The sequence below is a fragment of the Leopardus geoffroyi genome, chromosome C3 (assembly GCF_018350155.1).
Source record: "Leopardus geoffroyi isolate Oge1 chromosome C3, O.geoffroyi_Oge1_pat1.0, whole genome shotgun sequence".
NCBI classification, from domain to species: Eukaryota; Metazoa; Chordata; class Mammalia; order Carnivora; family Felidae; genus Leopardus; species Leopardus geoffroyi.
The window spans coordinates 114,499,426-114,513,549 of NC_059338.1; the positions used below are offsets into that span (position 1 = coordinate 114,499,426).

The 14,124-nt window shown below is 39.1% G+C and overlaps 1 long non-coding RNA gene across 1 annotated transcript in view; it reads left to right on the forward strand.

Moving 5' to 3' along the window:
* LOC123585779 overlaps positions 1-7,773 on the forward strand; it is a 45,624-nt gene extending 37,851 nt beyond the window's left edge. Inside the window, exons 4-5 of the long non-coding RNA XR_006706422.1 lie at positions 4,049-4,132; positions 6,025-7,773. This is a non-coding gene — a long non-coding RNA (uncharacterized LOC123585779). The remainder of the gene's footprint in view (positions 1-4,048; positions 4,133-6,024) is intronic.
* The last annotated feature ends 6,351 nt before the right edge of the window (positions 7,774-14,124 follow it).

Genomic DNA, 14,124 nt, shown 5'->3' on the forward strand with positions numbered 1-14,124 from the left:
TCAAAATTATTAAAGAAATTATATAATGTCACTATTTAAACACCAAATAGGTTATACACAGTTTGGTCACTTGAGCGTGTGTGTTTGTGTGGTATGTTTTATTCAAGCAACAATATACCATAAATGTCTTCCCATATCATTGAATATTGATGTATATAATTTTAAAGGATTGAGTACTATTCAATTGTACTAATGCCCCGTGATTTACTAGCTAATTCCTCATTTTAGACAGTTAGGATGTATTCAGTTTTTTTATTCTCATGAATGACCCCATAAGGTCGAGATGAACAGTTTGTATAGCTAAATCTTTGGACATATTCATAATTATTTCCTGAGATTAAATTCCAAAAGGTAGAATTTCATAGCAAAAAGGGTATGCAAGCCTCTCAAAATCTAAAAACACATATGTTCACACCACCTTTGGAAAAACTGCATCATCGTACATCCTACCAGATGCATGCATAGCTCCATTTTCCTCACTAATATGAATTATTCTTTCTTCTCATCTCTGACAATGATGGGCAAAAAAAGCTAATTATTTTAAATCCACGTTCGTTGATGAAAAAGGAAGTTGAAATTTTAATGTGTTTATTGGTCATTTGCATTCTCCCTTTGTTAGTTTTATGTCTCTAGAGTGATCTTTTCTTAAAACTTTGCAGAACGATTTTCAATATAAAATTTTCCATGTTGTACATTTTGTATTAAATCAATACTCAAACTCAAGTTACCAACGCAGCTCAATATGGAAAGTAATGGCTTGAAGATAGATTTTGTAAGGAGCATAGATAGTGGAAGGTGAATCCTTTGGGGCTGAGCATTCCACCTTTGCTGAGATTGGATTCTCCACTGGGTCTAATGTAGAGTGCAGAAAAATTCAGATGTACGATGAGATGAGGTTAACTGACTGATCATCCTCATGGAGATGATTTGGGCACAATAAACTCCAGTAAGATGATCCTAGGTAGAAAATATTAATTATTACATTTGACTGGTAAACCTACCTTTCTCAGGAAAAGTTAAATTCACAGTACATAACGAACACGTCCTAGGTTATGAGTCTACACTGATGCAGGCAGGTCTAAGATTTCACACCTAAGGTTTCTTTCCACACCCAGAACAACGAAGGTGAAGTTTGCAACATTTTGGAGTAACGAAGAGTGGTGAAGCAAATCTCAATGTAGGACTTCAGACTTTGACAGAACTGAGTCCAGGTGACTTGGAAAAAGACACACGTCGATTCAATCATAAAACAGGCAATAAAGTTTCTGAATAAAATGTACACTTCCTAAATACATCACGTTGTGGTTACATCGCATAAATTGGGTGATGGGGTTTGAGCTATTTGTTATTTTTTAGCTTTCATGGTTTAACAAACACAAGTGTCATTTAGTCCTTGAAATGAAAATGCACACACAGCAACTCCCCACACTGTCTTTGATGAGGAATCTGGCCTTCTAGTTCATTTAACATGAAATAACAGATTTGTGTTGATGGTGCTTTTGTTCTTGATAGTGAGAGAACTTGTTACTGAAAAATTAGCTACTCACCCTCAAGCAATCACTAATATTCCAATTCCTGAATAGAGAAGGGGGGAAGAGAGCAGATGGAAGCAAACAAAAATTGTATTAATAATACATAACAGAGTGCTGCTATAAATGATATTTCAATGGAGGAAAACAATAGAAAAACTGCCGTTTTCATTGGATCTTAATGTATTTATCAGTCTCTAATGCTCCTATCTTCAAGCAGTTCCCTTTTATTGACACGGCAACACAAATTGCAGAAGTAAATTGAATCACAGACTCAGAATGTAAAAATCAATGAGAAATAATTTTGTAGCACTAAAGTGAATAGTGTAATGCTAGGTATTCATTTAATTAACCATGAGCCTTTCCACATAATGCACAATCATTGCCAGCTTTTCAGCTCATAGTTGTTCCAGGAATAATGGGTTTGGGATTCATCTTTAGAAAACCTGCATTAATATTTGAAAGCGTTTAAATCCATTAGTGGGTCATCTGAACACTGCAGGTCACTTTTACATTGCTAATTGAAACAATAGTAATGGGTTATAATCTACTGTCTAATAATGCCTGGAGTGTTTTACCGCTTTTATATCTGCAGATTCCAGGAAATATGTAAATTTGTTGCTGAACTGATATAAAAATATGGAAATTTAAGCTGCAGACATCAAAGTATTTTTTTCTAAAAAAAAAAAAAACATGGCATTTAATAAACTGAAGAGTTACACTACATTCTGGTGTCAGGATAAATTCCTTACTCTAGACCTTCCCCTGTTCTCTCTTCTCCGCTCTGGGCGCAGCATCTGGCACTCACATTTTCCACGTTGCCATTAGGAGAAAGTGAATATCATTAAACCAGTGAGTAAACAATCATGTCATTGTTTCCATATGCAAGCTATACATTGACTCAGCCTGCTGGGTCCTGGCTGCTTTTTTATTTGCCCTACATGAATTTATGCAAGCATTTTCTTTTTCATGGGGATTTTTAATACATATCAACATTTTCTTGGATGGGGGCAGTACATGTGGCAGGAACTCTAGCATATGAAATGAGAAGATGATTTCAGTGTGAAAACATACATGCGTGTAAACACATACATACATATCAAAGGAAATATGTGAGAAAGACAGAGTCGCTTTCGGAATCCTCCTTGTAAATTGAATGTCTACAAATTGATACTTAACCAGCATTTTCTCTTTTAATTAAACATGCATCTCATGCACTTACCTGTATCTTCCTATGCTTAATTATAGTCTGATTGTGCAGAAAATCCAGAAAGATGCATCTCATTATAATAAAGAAAATGCTTTAGCATAGGTGGAGATTGTGGCTGCATGCGTACTCATTTTATATAAATGGAATATGTTTTTGGAAACACTTTATTCCAAGGCTCAAAGAGAAAAAGGGCTTAAATCCATTCACTCCACCATCATCGACATGATCGCATGAGTAAATCAGGTGGGGAGAGATTGGAGGACTCAAAGACACGTGTGGGTCGCACTGACTTTGATGCTCTATCAAGAAAAGCAACATTTGAGTTTCTGGTTTTCGTTATCTTTGCAAATGTATTTACATCTAAGGAAGATGCTAGAAGTCGGCATCAAAATTCTGATTTCATCCACAGAACACTGGTGAGAGAGCTTTCAAGCAAGGAAATAGAATTGCATATAGAGACTAGCACAGCTCATGTATTAATTGTGTGGTATGTAGAATTCAAATGAAACATTTTAATGACTTTAATGAGGATTGTGGATAAGAAAGGGACTAAACATCCCTTGGTTCTTGAAATGGAAAGACAAATCAGTTTGAGATATGCATAAGGAAATTGCAACAAGGAAACTTGACCTTGTGAAGTCCTCTCTTAAATATTCCCGCCATGTTTCCTGTCTTTCTCCATGCCCTATTAAGCTCCCTTTGAAGTCAGTATCACTGTACTTGCATCAGTCGTACAGGGCATGGAGAAAGACGAAACAATGACCCGAGAAAGCAAGTAGTTTCTTTATCAAAGAAGGACAAGTACCATTAGCCTATAGTGCAATAAATAGCCTCCTCAAAGATATTTTTCACTTTCTGTCCGCTGAGGGGATGGACACAGGGATCATGACTTGATTCCCCACAAGGAGAGCCCTGTTGTGATTAAATAGGATGACAAATTGGGCTTTGTGTTCCAGTTATAGCTTCCATGAGTTTTATTGTGGCTGCAATAGGGACAGGTACTTAAGGGTTAAGAGAAAATCCCACAATAATATCACATATCTAGTCAACCGAGAAATCCTACGTGAAGGTCAGAAATCCCTTTGCAACCCTGGGAGTTTCTACAGCTTTACCCTTCTTGTCTAGCTGTGTCATGATAAGCATACGGAAGCCCAAGAAACCAACTTTTTGCCTTCTGCCTTTAGGCAAATATTGGTAAATTTTTAGCCACGGATAGAAGAGCTTACTTGACCTTAAACAGGTGGATCTTCTCATTTCTCACTTGCCATTTCTTATCTTACTACATAATACGCTTTGTTTTAATTTTTAGGACTTTGGATTTTATTTGTTTCCGGAGTTGGGAACACAGCTGCCGGTCGTGAGTGAATATCTGCCCCGATTTGTCGCCAAGAAGGTGCTACTTTCTTTTCCTTTAGGAGTTTAGTCATTGTTCACTTCCTTTTTAACAAAACCATCGATGCCCATTTCAAGATGTAAAGGAAGCTATTTAATGTAAAAGCTCTTCCAGTTCTAGGTTGCAGATCATTTCCTTTTAGTGCGTTGAAAGAACATTCATTTGGGAAACCCGATTCCTTCCCATAACTTAAGACATCCATTAATGGTGTGCCATCCATTGGTTCACTGGCTATTAGCAAAGGAAATGCCTGACCTTGCCGCCATGAGTCAGGGAAACAAATCTCTCCATTTTAGTATACGCTCTTTGCTTGGCCTTTCAGTGACTTAGCTGAACCCCTTTTTTCTGAGCTACTCTGTTAGGCATTATGCTTTCCTGCCCCAAAGTCTTGCGACCTTGGCTCCGGGTGAGATGACAAAGCCAGCACTTTTGCTGAAAGGTGACATCTCTCATTTGGCCATTCCATTGGAGTTTACTGCCTCATTCATTTATTTTTAATTCATTCATTCGCTAAACAGTATTTATCGCATCCTACTTAAGAGAAGGACTTAGGAAACTACTGTATTCAGGTACTTATTTTATTCTTTATTAAAGCCATCCAAGTTTTAGTCTGAGAATATATGGGTGGGAAAAACATATATACATATATATTTAATACACATATACTCGTAGCTCATAAAATTGTAATTTCATTAGTAAAAAAGAGTGAGTTGCTTGGTTGTATCTTATTTTCTATAATTTTTAAATTTCTGAACTGTTGTTCTTATGGAGATTTTAATGGCCTTTGTGTTATCTATCATGGATTTTTTTTTTTAATTTTTTAACGTTTATTTATTTTTGAGACAGAGAGAGACAGAGCATGAACGGGGGAGGGGCAGAGAGAGAGGGAGACACAGAATCTGAAACAGGCTCCAGGCTCTGAGCCATCAGCACAGAGCCCGACGTGGGGCTGGAACTCGCGGACCATGAGATCATGACCTGAGCCGAAGTCGGACGCTCAACCGACTGAGCCACCCAGGTGCCCCTATCGTGGATTTTTTTTACGCAGGAGCCCTGAGAATATTTTGGAGTTCCTAGCAATAAGTGCAGGGCCTCATCTAACTTTTACTGAAAGGTAGTTCCTTTGTCCACCAGGGAAGGCTCAATCCTCACCAGTTGTTTGTGGCTTTGGGAGGTATGGTCCTATTCAACCAGCACTTCCCTTGAGTCACCCTTAGATAGCAGGGCCAGCTAATATTGTGAGATGAAACATTTACCTTTCCAGTGACCTGTTTTGTACAAGAACACAACTGTCCCTTCTCCAGAAGCTGAAAAATGGAAACAATTCAAATACATCTTACTGATTATTCTTGTATGATGATTGCTTGAACATTACAAATAATAGCAGCTAACATCTCATACACAATATGAAATTGTAGACAAGGCTCCAGATGCCCATAGGAGCCATATTCTTATTGATTCTCATTTCTTATTACATATAATATCTCAAACACTGGGATGTGTCTGACAATCTCCAGGAAGTCACGGATTATTTGGTATAGTTTATTTGGTTAATATAATGCGTCATGTTCTGTGAGATAAAGTATTAACTTATTCAAACATCACAAGAATTCTGTGAGTTAAGTAAGCTATTATTACCCATTTTGTAAGTGCAATTGAGATGCAAATGAAATTAAAATACCTCCCCCAAGGTTAGCAGTTATTAGGCTATAGAGGTGGGATTAGAAGCCAGGCAAAGTGATTCCAGGGCCTATGCCCTTAACCTCAATGCTTTACTACCTCTCCCAGGATGGAGTTTTTTTGGCTGGGTTTTTTCTTTTCCTGCTTGCATGGTATTGTGTGTGCTTTGTTTTTAAAAAATATGCCCCTCTATCTCTCTTGTTCTATTTCAGGGTAAGATGAAAGTTAATGGAAGCCCCACAATTTCTGACTTCTGTATCTGTGATGAAAGCACCATATGCTGCCTCTGAGGTGTGTTTATTTCTTTTCTTCGAAACCTGGTTTCAACTCCTGAAGAAGTTCAGCATCACTGTTGACTTAGTGACATGACACAAATCTATTGTCACTATATGATGATTTCCAAATTGGATCCACGATGTGAGTTTGAATCACAGAATTGAGGCCAAGTGGGATGAAGAGAGATGCGACTGTGGCAGTAACGGAAGTCATGATGTTTATCTCTCCAGTACACTTAGCAACTTATTTAACTTCAAAATATTTTTGTTTTATGTCAGTTTTTTGCTTGTTTGTTTCTCTGGATGTGAATCAGAGAAGATACTGGGTGTGAGAGCTTCAGGGATGGCTAAAGAAGGATGCAAATAAAACTTACTTCCAAAGAGAATAGTAAAAAATAAAATAAAATAAGCACATTTGTATTAATGTTGTCACTCTTAACATTCACTATCAAAAATCAAAAGACTCATGTAAATAGAAGTAACAGACGTAATTCTACTAACTCAGCCTCAATGTCAGTGATATTATTACCCATGATACCAAACAGCATGACAAGTTTATCATGATTATTTAGAACACCAACATGACCATCTCCAGTTCATAGTATGACTTCTTCCAATAATACAGCTAAAGTTAATGAGTTGGGGTGAGTGTTCTCACTAATTTGTTTATATACAGGCCACTTGAGATGTATACACTAGGAAGTAATCTCTGAGCAGAGAGAGACCATAGGGTTCCATAATGAAGACAAAACATGTACAAAATGTCACATTTGTTAAACACGAAAGATGAGTTGTATCATGTCTGTATGTGTCTGTGCCTAGACTTCAAATAATATGGATGTATATATAAAGCTTCATTTCAAGATAAAAAGTTACCATCTTATTTGAGCATAATTGGGAGATGTCGAGTGAACAGTTTACACCCTCCTTTAAACTATTTACTTTTCTATAGAATCACTCTTACTAAACCTAAAACACGTTCCTTTGTTAATGACAATTGCAACTGGAAGAAATCACGCAGCAGTTGGGAAATATCATTCATGTCCAAGAATTCATTTCTTCAAATTTCTCTTACTATTTTTATTCATGGCACAGAAATGCAACTCTGTCTGCAAGAAGCCACCGGGCATAAATATAGACAGGCACTTACCTCTTTGTCCAACATAATCATTCATCCGTGTTGGTGGAAGGATGGAGGGAGGAGGGAGCAAGAAAGGAGTGAATCATTCTATATCCTTCAGGTGAATAATTTACTTGTTTGGTTTAAATAAACCACATTGAGGAATATCAATTATTTAAGATTACTTGTATACAGCTCAGTATGTTATAACCTTGTGAAGCAAATTCTTGGCCCTGGTGCCTCAGTAGTTTCAAAGAGTTTAAGGCCCTCTCTGTCTAAAGTGAAAAGAAGAGTTTTCACTTTAGGATCTACACTCAAAAGTCATTTGGTCTCAACCACAACTTGGCCACTAGTTTAAACCTGGATCAAGTATTTTGTTATCAACTGGTAAGGGTTTAATCATTTCTGTTTATTTTATGTATTTTTCCTCTTATGTGGTACATTTCCACCATAAATTCAAAACTGAATTATTTCATTCGCATAAAAATATTTATTATTTCCTCTGGGTCTAATAAGATGCTTCAGGCTATGTATGTTATCAATAAACCAATGATTCTCACCTTTAAGAACCTTGCTATTTCATTGAGAGGTAAATTAGAAATTCATACAGGGTTCAAATGGGCTATGATTAACTCATCCTCTGTACCCGAAGTCTTTCCTCCACCCAAAACAAAGTTAAAACCCACAGCAAGGTATGATTTGATTAGGTGGCAGTGAATTATAGTAAATAGAAAGTTCGTGGAGGGCACAGTCACAAGAATCTCAGCCAAAGCTCCGTGGTAAAGAAGAACTCGAGTGTTTCCTGACCTGACAGCCTAACAGAACCTGCATAGGTGTGTTGCCAGACAGGGTGAGAGAGGAGATAAGGATTCCTCATTTAGGGATAGAATAAGCAAAGTCACTGAGCCAAGAAGAAGCAAGATGTGCTTGGGGAATAGAAAGAGGTGAATGTAACCCTAGCTCCTTTTAAGAAATGTGGCTGGATGAAGACAAATTCTGAAGGGGTTGACACTCATTCAATAAATATTGACTTGAGTGCTACTATTGATGAGGCACCGAGCTAGGAACTATGGACACAACTTACAAAAAAAAAAAAAAAAGAAAAAGAAAAGAAAAAAAGACACTATCCCCCAACTTCACAAATCTTGCCATCTTTTCAGAATGAGAGAGACAAGGAAAGTATAATGTAAATATGCAACACGAAAGCACTAGTGAGGTGCCTCACTCTTGTTTGGTGGGTTAGGAAATCTTCTTGTTAGAAGCCTAAGACCAGAAGGATGTGAGGGAATTTGCCAGCAAAAGAGATGGTGAGAGAGGGGAAGATAAGACTCCAGCTTAATACAAGGGCCGAGAAACAGCCAGAGGAGGGTTGGCTGAGCGGCGGGCTCTGCGATTGTTTTCAATATGGTGGAGTCATTGGAGGTGAAGCTGGCGCAATGAACAGTAGTGAGATCACGACAGGCCTTGAGGGTATTTGATTTTGCATCCTGTGGGCAGTAGGGAGTCACTGAAAAATTTCAGGTTACACGTTCATGTGATTAGAAACACAACTCTCCTAGTGGATCTACTACTACTCTACTAATGGATCGAGGGAGTCAAAAGTGGACAGAAGGACGGAAGAAATGATGGGGACCGGAACTACATTTAAATCAACAAGATATGTTGAGCAGTTGAACGTGGAGACTGTGGGAGACAGACCCCTGCATGCTGGTGTAACGAAAATGGAACTTTTTCAGTAGGCAATGGGGAGAGCACAAAGTCAGTTAATGGCCTTTGATGAAGTAATCAGCATGATGGGACCAGTGTTTTAAGGATAGTAATCTTGGGGCGACTGAAGAATGGTTTGAGGGTTAGAGGGAAGAAAACCAGGTGGAAAGGACAGACAATAGGTCAACTTCGGAGGAAGGGCAGAGCTAAGAAGTGAAGATTTGGAAATGCCCACATATAAAAGACTCCAGCAAGAACGTGGCGTTCACGGAGGCAGCCAGCAGGGCTCCTATTGTTGGGGGAGAGGCAGCCAGGTTAAACAAACAATCCCCAACCCCCGCCCCCAACAAAACAAAGCACGACTAAACCAAGCAACAAAACATACAATTAACCCTACAAATGAAACCACACACAAGATAATAGCAACTTTGGGGTGCTTATTTTTACTTCAGGCGCTGTGTTAAAAAGCTTACAGATCCTATCCTACCTCAATTAGTCCTCACAACTCTTCCCGACTTCTGCACGAAGAAATGAAAGCTTAGAGAGCTGCAAACTAATGTTCGCCACAATTTCCCTCGATGGCTCAAATGTCACTGTAACAGGAAGGAGCATGATCCATTTGATTTGTTGAAGAAGGACTATTTGGTCAGCCAAAAAAAGCAAGGAGTATCCAGGTAGATGAAATAATATGTGAGAAGGTGTGAGGTGAGGAATGATTACAGGTGGACATTCTAAGGAATTTTTAGGAGGGACCATTTACTAGGGTGGCACAAGGCTAAAATTGAGACTGGAGATGATTTATATGCTTTGCTAACCAGGAGTTTGAGCTTTACACTGTAGATGACAGGGCACAATGGTTAACAGGTTTTAGATGTGTGCTTCCCAAAAATTAATTTAGCAGCCCTGTGGGATGATAGGTAGAAGAAAAGCAAGCATGGAGGCGAGGAGACCAGTCAAGAGGCTAATGTGATTGTCCAGATGAGAAATGATGAAAACCTGAAATAAGGCCAAGGTCACGAGAAGAAAAGGGAAGGGGCAGATTCACGTAATGCTATGGAGTGCAATATTCTGAACCTGAATGCCAATGTGACATCAGAGCCGAGAGAGAATGAGTTTCAGATGCCTGATTTGGGCCAGGGAGTGCCTGGTGGTGCCAGTCTCTGAAACAGTCTCTTTCCTATCATCCCCCTACTACCCCCTTAAACTGCCTCCTGAGAAGAACTACAAGAGAAGTAAATCCACTGAGCACCATAATAGATGAGGAGAAAATGTGGCAATATTCCAGGTGAGGAGATCCTATAGAATGGTGAGGAAAGAATTCAGATTTCAGGATTTGTTCACAGTGAGTGGAAAGGAAAAGAGAGATTTTGGCCATTCAAAACCATCCAAGAAGGTTGGTAGAAAACGTCAAGAATTGAAACCACTGAGAACCATAAAGAATAGAGTATTCAAAAGAAAAAAAAAAAAGAAGTTCTCAGGTCACCGAGATCTCAAGAATTTTCCAAAGAGGAATATTCTTAGATTTCACTAATCAAGGTTTCATTTTGTGGGCTTATTTGTGTGGTACGCATCTACTTGAGGAAATTTCAACATTATTTCCTGAGGTGGCCAGCAGTATGTCCTCTATCTTTTTTCTGGAAAGAAAGAGCCTGTCCATTTTCAAGCCCGCATCCACCATTGTCCCACTTCCATAGATTCAGAAAGTGACCCAATGCCTGGCAGGTGCATGTATATAAAGTGTTAGACTTTCCATCACTGGGAGAATGACCTTGGCAGACTGTGTCTGTCAGACTGTCTGGGGACGGGGGTAGAGTCCACGTAATGTTCAGAGGCTTGATCTGAACTACTGCCCTTCGAGACACAAAGAAACAAACAGCTGAAGGGAAGCGGGAGCACACCAACTGCCCAGCCCTGTGATCTCCTGGGAAACAGATCCCCTCCCTTTGGTAACAGTTCTGAGCAAGGATCAAACTTCAGCCATGCAACATGTTGGCCAAAATCGCAGAAACCCTGGAACCAATTTATTCCATCTGGAAATTAGTTTCAGCTTTTATTACTACAGAATTTAGTCCAAACCAGACCCAATTTCCAAAAGGAGGTCCCGACTCCTTGACTATCAGAATTTTCTCCTCTCTAAAATGCGCTCGCTTAAAAGATTTAAACGCTCATCGACATCAAAGATCTGTGCCTGTTGTATCCCAACTACATTTTCCCACAGAGGGCTTCCCCCAGGTTACTTCCTCTTGAGGTCGTGAAGAAATTCTACTGTTAGTTACTATAAAAGGAAGAATTTGGAGAATTTAAACTGTTCCTTTATAAATGTAGATTTCAGCCAGCTTTCCCCTCTTGCCAGGTAGTGACTCAGTTGCTTCCTCAAAACAGCAGCTGGACAGACTAATTCTTTTGGAAACAAACAAACAAAAAAAAAAGGAACAAAATTTTAACAATAAAGTTTAAATAAAAACGTGGTCCCCCAAATCCATTTTTACAAACATATTAAAAGTGCGCAAAATTGAAGATTTCAAACAGTCTTCTACATAAGATTTCTTTCTTTCGGTCCATCTGCTACTGATTAAACATTTTATATTTCCATTGTGATTAATTATGCTATTTATATACTTGAAAATGATTTGTTTGAAAAGGTATGGTCTAGTGTAAGTCTTTCATTTCTGAGAATGACAGCCTTTCAAAAAAGCAGTGCAGCACTATGCACTTAGGAAATTTACCATCTGCTTTCTGATGCTCTTATTACAAAGTACAAACCAATAGCAAAACAGAATCGAGAGAAGACAAGAGCATAAATAATGCTAATGGCATTGGCCTGAGATGTTCAAAAACGTCAGAAAATTGCCACTGCGTTTTTTTGCTCTCCTCACCTGGGCTTAGATTTAACTTGCCTCATGGCCAGAGATGTTCAGCCGAGGCTGGGAAGCGTCCTTAATTCATTCTAATCCAGGGTTTGTTTCTCAGGGGTCAGAACAGACCAAGATGGTAAACACGAGGTCTAGGCATAGCCTTGATCCCTTACAGAGAACTGGATTAGGGTTATGGTCAATATGATTGAGGGAAAAAATGCTCTGCAAAGTGTGCAATAGATCATTTTTCAACATGAGGGTTTGTCGCTGCCAATTGACAGTAAGGACAGAGTGCCAGCAATTTCCCACCATTTGAAACTTAGCTGTTGTTTCATTTTTGCATGACCAAACAGGCATCTGAAACCACAAAATAAAACCATTCTTATTCTGCCTAGCCAGACCGCTTTTAGTGAAATTTTGTAAGCCAAAACAAAATTGCTCTCAGACGAAAATAAACTTAGGCCAAATCCGTGATTTTTTTTTTTTTTTTAATGACCATCATTCACCTTCGGAGAAAGGGACTGTGTAGCAAGCAACCCTCCGAAGACCCTTAGCAAAGGTAACCAGGAGCCCCGACTTTCCTTAGGCTCGCTCCCTCTTTTCTACTGGCTGCCCCCTCATTAGCACCCCAGGGCCTCTGGGGCTCTGTGCACTGCACACCGTTTGCTTTCTCTGTGTGTCTCTGATTGTCTTCCCTCTCCCGTTTTCCTCATCCCAACCAAAAGCTATTCTATGACTTCTGGCATCTCTATTAAGTAGTGAGCCGCATGGAAATGATTAACTTTTGAACCGCAAAACTGAAAACACTCTTGTGCACACTGTGGAAATGAAACATGTCATGTAGCAAACGGGTTCCCTTGATGGAGTTTGCAGCAAGAGAGCAAAATCATTGGCTGAGATTTCGGTTTTGTTGTTGTCATGGTAGATCAAAAGGATGTGATCATCCTTTCTGATAGCTCTTCCCCCTCCCCTCCTGGTAAACAGCCTCTGAGTGAGTTCATTAAATATTTAAACAGCCCTGGTATCTATTAATGTTATCAGACACATGAAATATGTCTGATGGATTTATTCTGCCGTTAAGGAGCCATACCCCAGTGTCCCTCCTGGGACAGTGCTCCAGCTGTTTAAACTATAATTCCATCACTGAGAGGGATGGTGAAAGCACTGACCTCTTCGAAACGGACTCATTGCTACTCAGCCTGTAAATTGCAAATGAAACCTTTCTGTAATAATGTTAAAATATGCATGCATAGGAATTAAAGCACTTGGGGTCACCAGCAAAGCCTGGTGCGTTTTCTGTAACCTCTAAACAGCTGGTAGAAAGAATCCAATAAATCAATGCCTCCAGAAGATTAGTGATCAGGGGGTGTAGAGTCTTTTTTGGGTTCAATAGTTCTACACCAGGTATGAGGGAATCTTAATCAATTCTCCGAAGCTTTTAAGTTTTTTAAATTCCATTACTGCTTATTTGATCCCGCCTCTCAAAGGATATAAATTACGTTGATACTGTGGTCCATACTTACCTTCCATAAAATCAATCTAATATGAAATTACGCATGAGGTCCCACAAACAACAAAATTTGTTGTCCGGTTTTTACCTACCTGAAGCTTATGAGAAATAACAATCCATGACAATAAGATAAAGGACGTCTGGCCAAGTTTTCAACGTGGAAGAAAGAGGTGTATTAGTTTATTGGTAGGTTATCCATATCATCACAAACATAGTTGTTTGTTGGTTGGTTTTACATCAGTTTGATTTGTGTGAATGCCTTTAAGTGATTTATAAGACATATCGCTAAAGTCAGGTGTTGATGTCTCCTGGAGGTTGGTAGTTTCAAAGAATTGAACTAATTATCCTAAGAAACTTGTTCTTTCTGAAGCCATCAAATAGGTGGCAGACCCAGAAGGTGGAATATGAGCCAATTATTTAGATTGCCAAATGTTGGATATGTACAACCTTGGCTGCTAATTGATAATAAGCAGATCAAACTGGTAAAAGAAAAAAAAAAAAAAAAAAAACCTAGCCTGGAAGGTCTAGTGAATACATGAAACGACAACGTGAAGATTCCAGAAGATCTGCTAAGTAGAACAGTAGTTTAAATCTAACAAAGGACAATGCTCATAAATGCACAGTCCTCCGTTTGATTCTTTGGAGAACATTACATAGAAATACAGGGTTGGGAAACTACAGGAGAGGTAAATACGGAAGAAGATGCTTCCCAGCGAGGTTTGGGGATCACCAAACTTCCCGCCAGCCTCTGTACACTCTCACGTCTGTGAGGGAGGTTGGTGCTAAAAGACAAGGGTGAGGTGGAGGAGGTTGGCGGCACGGGGGTCTCTTCTTTGCTTCTCTGC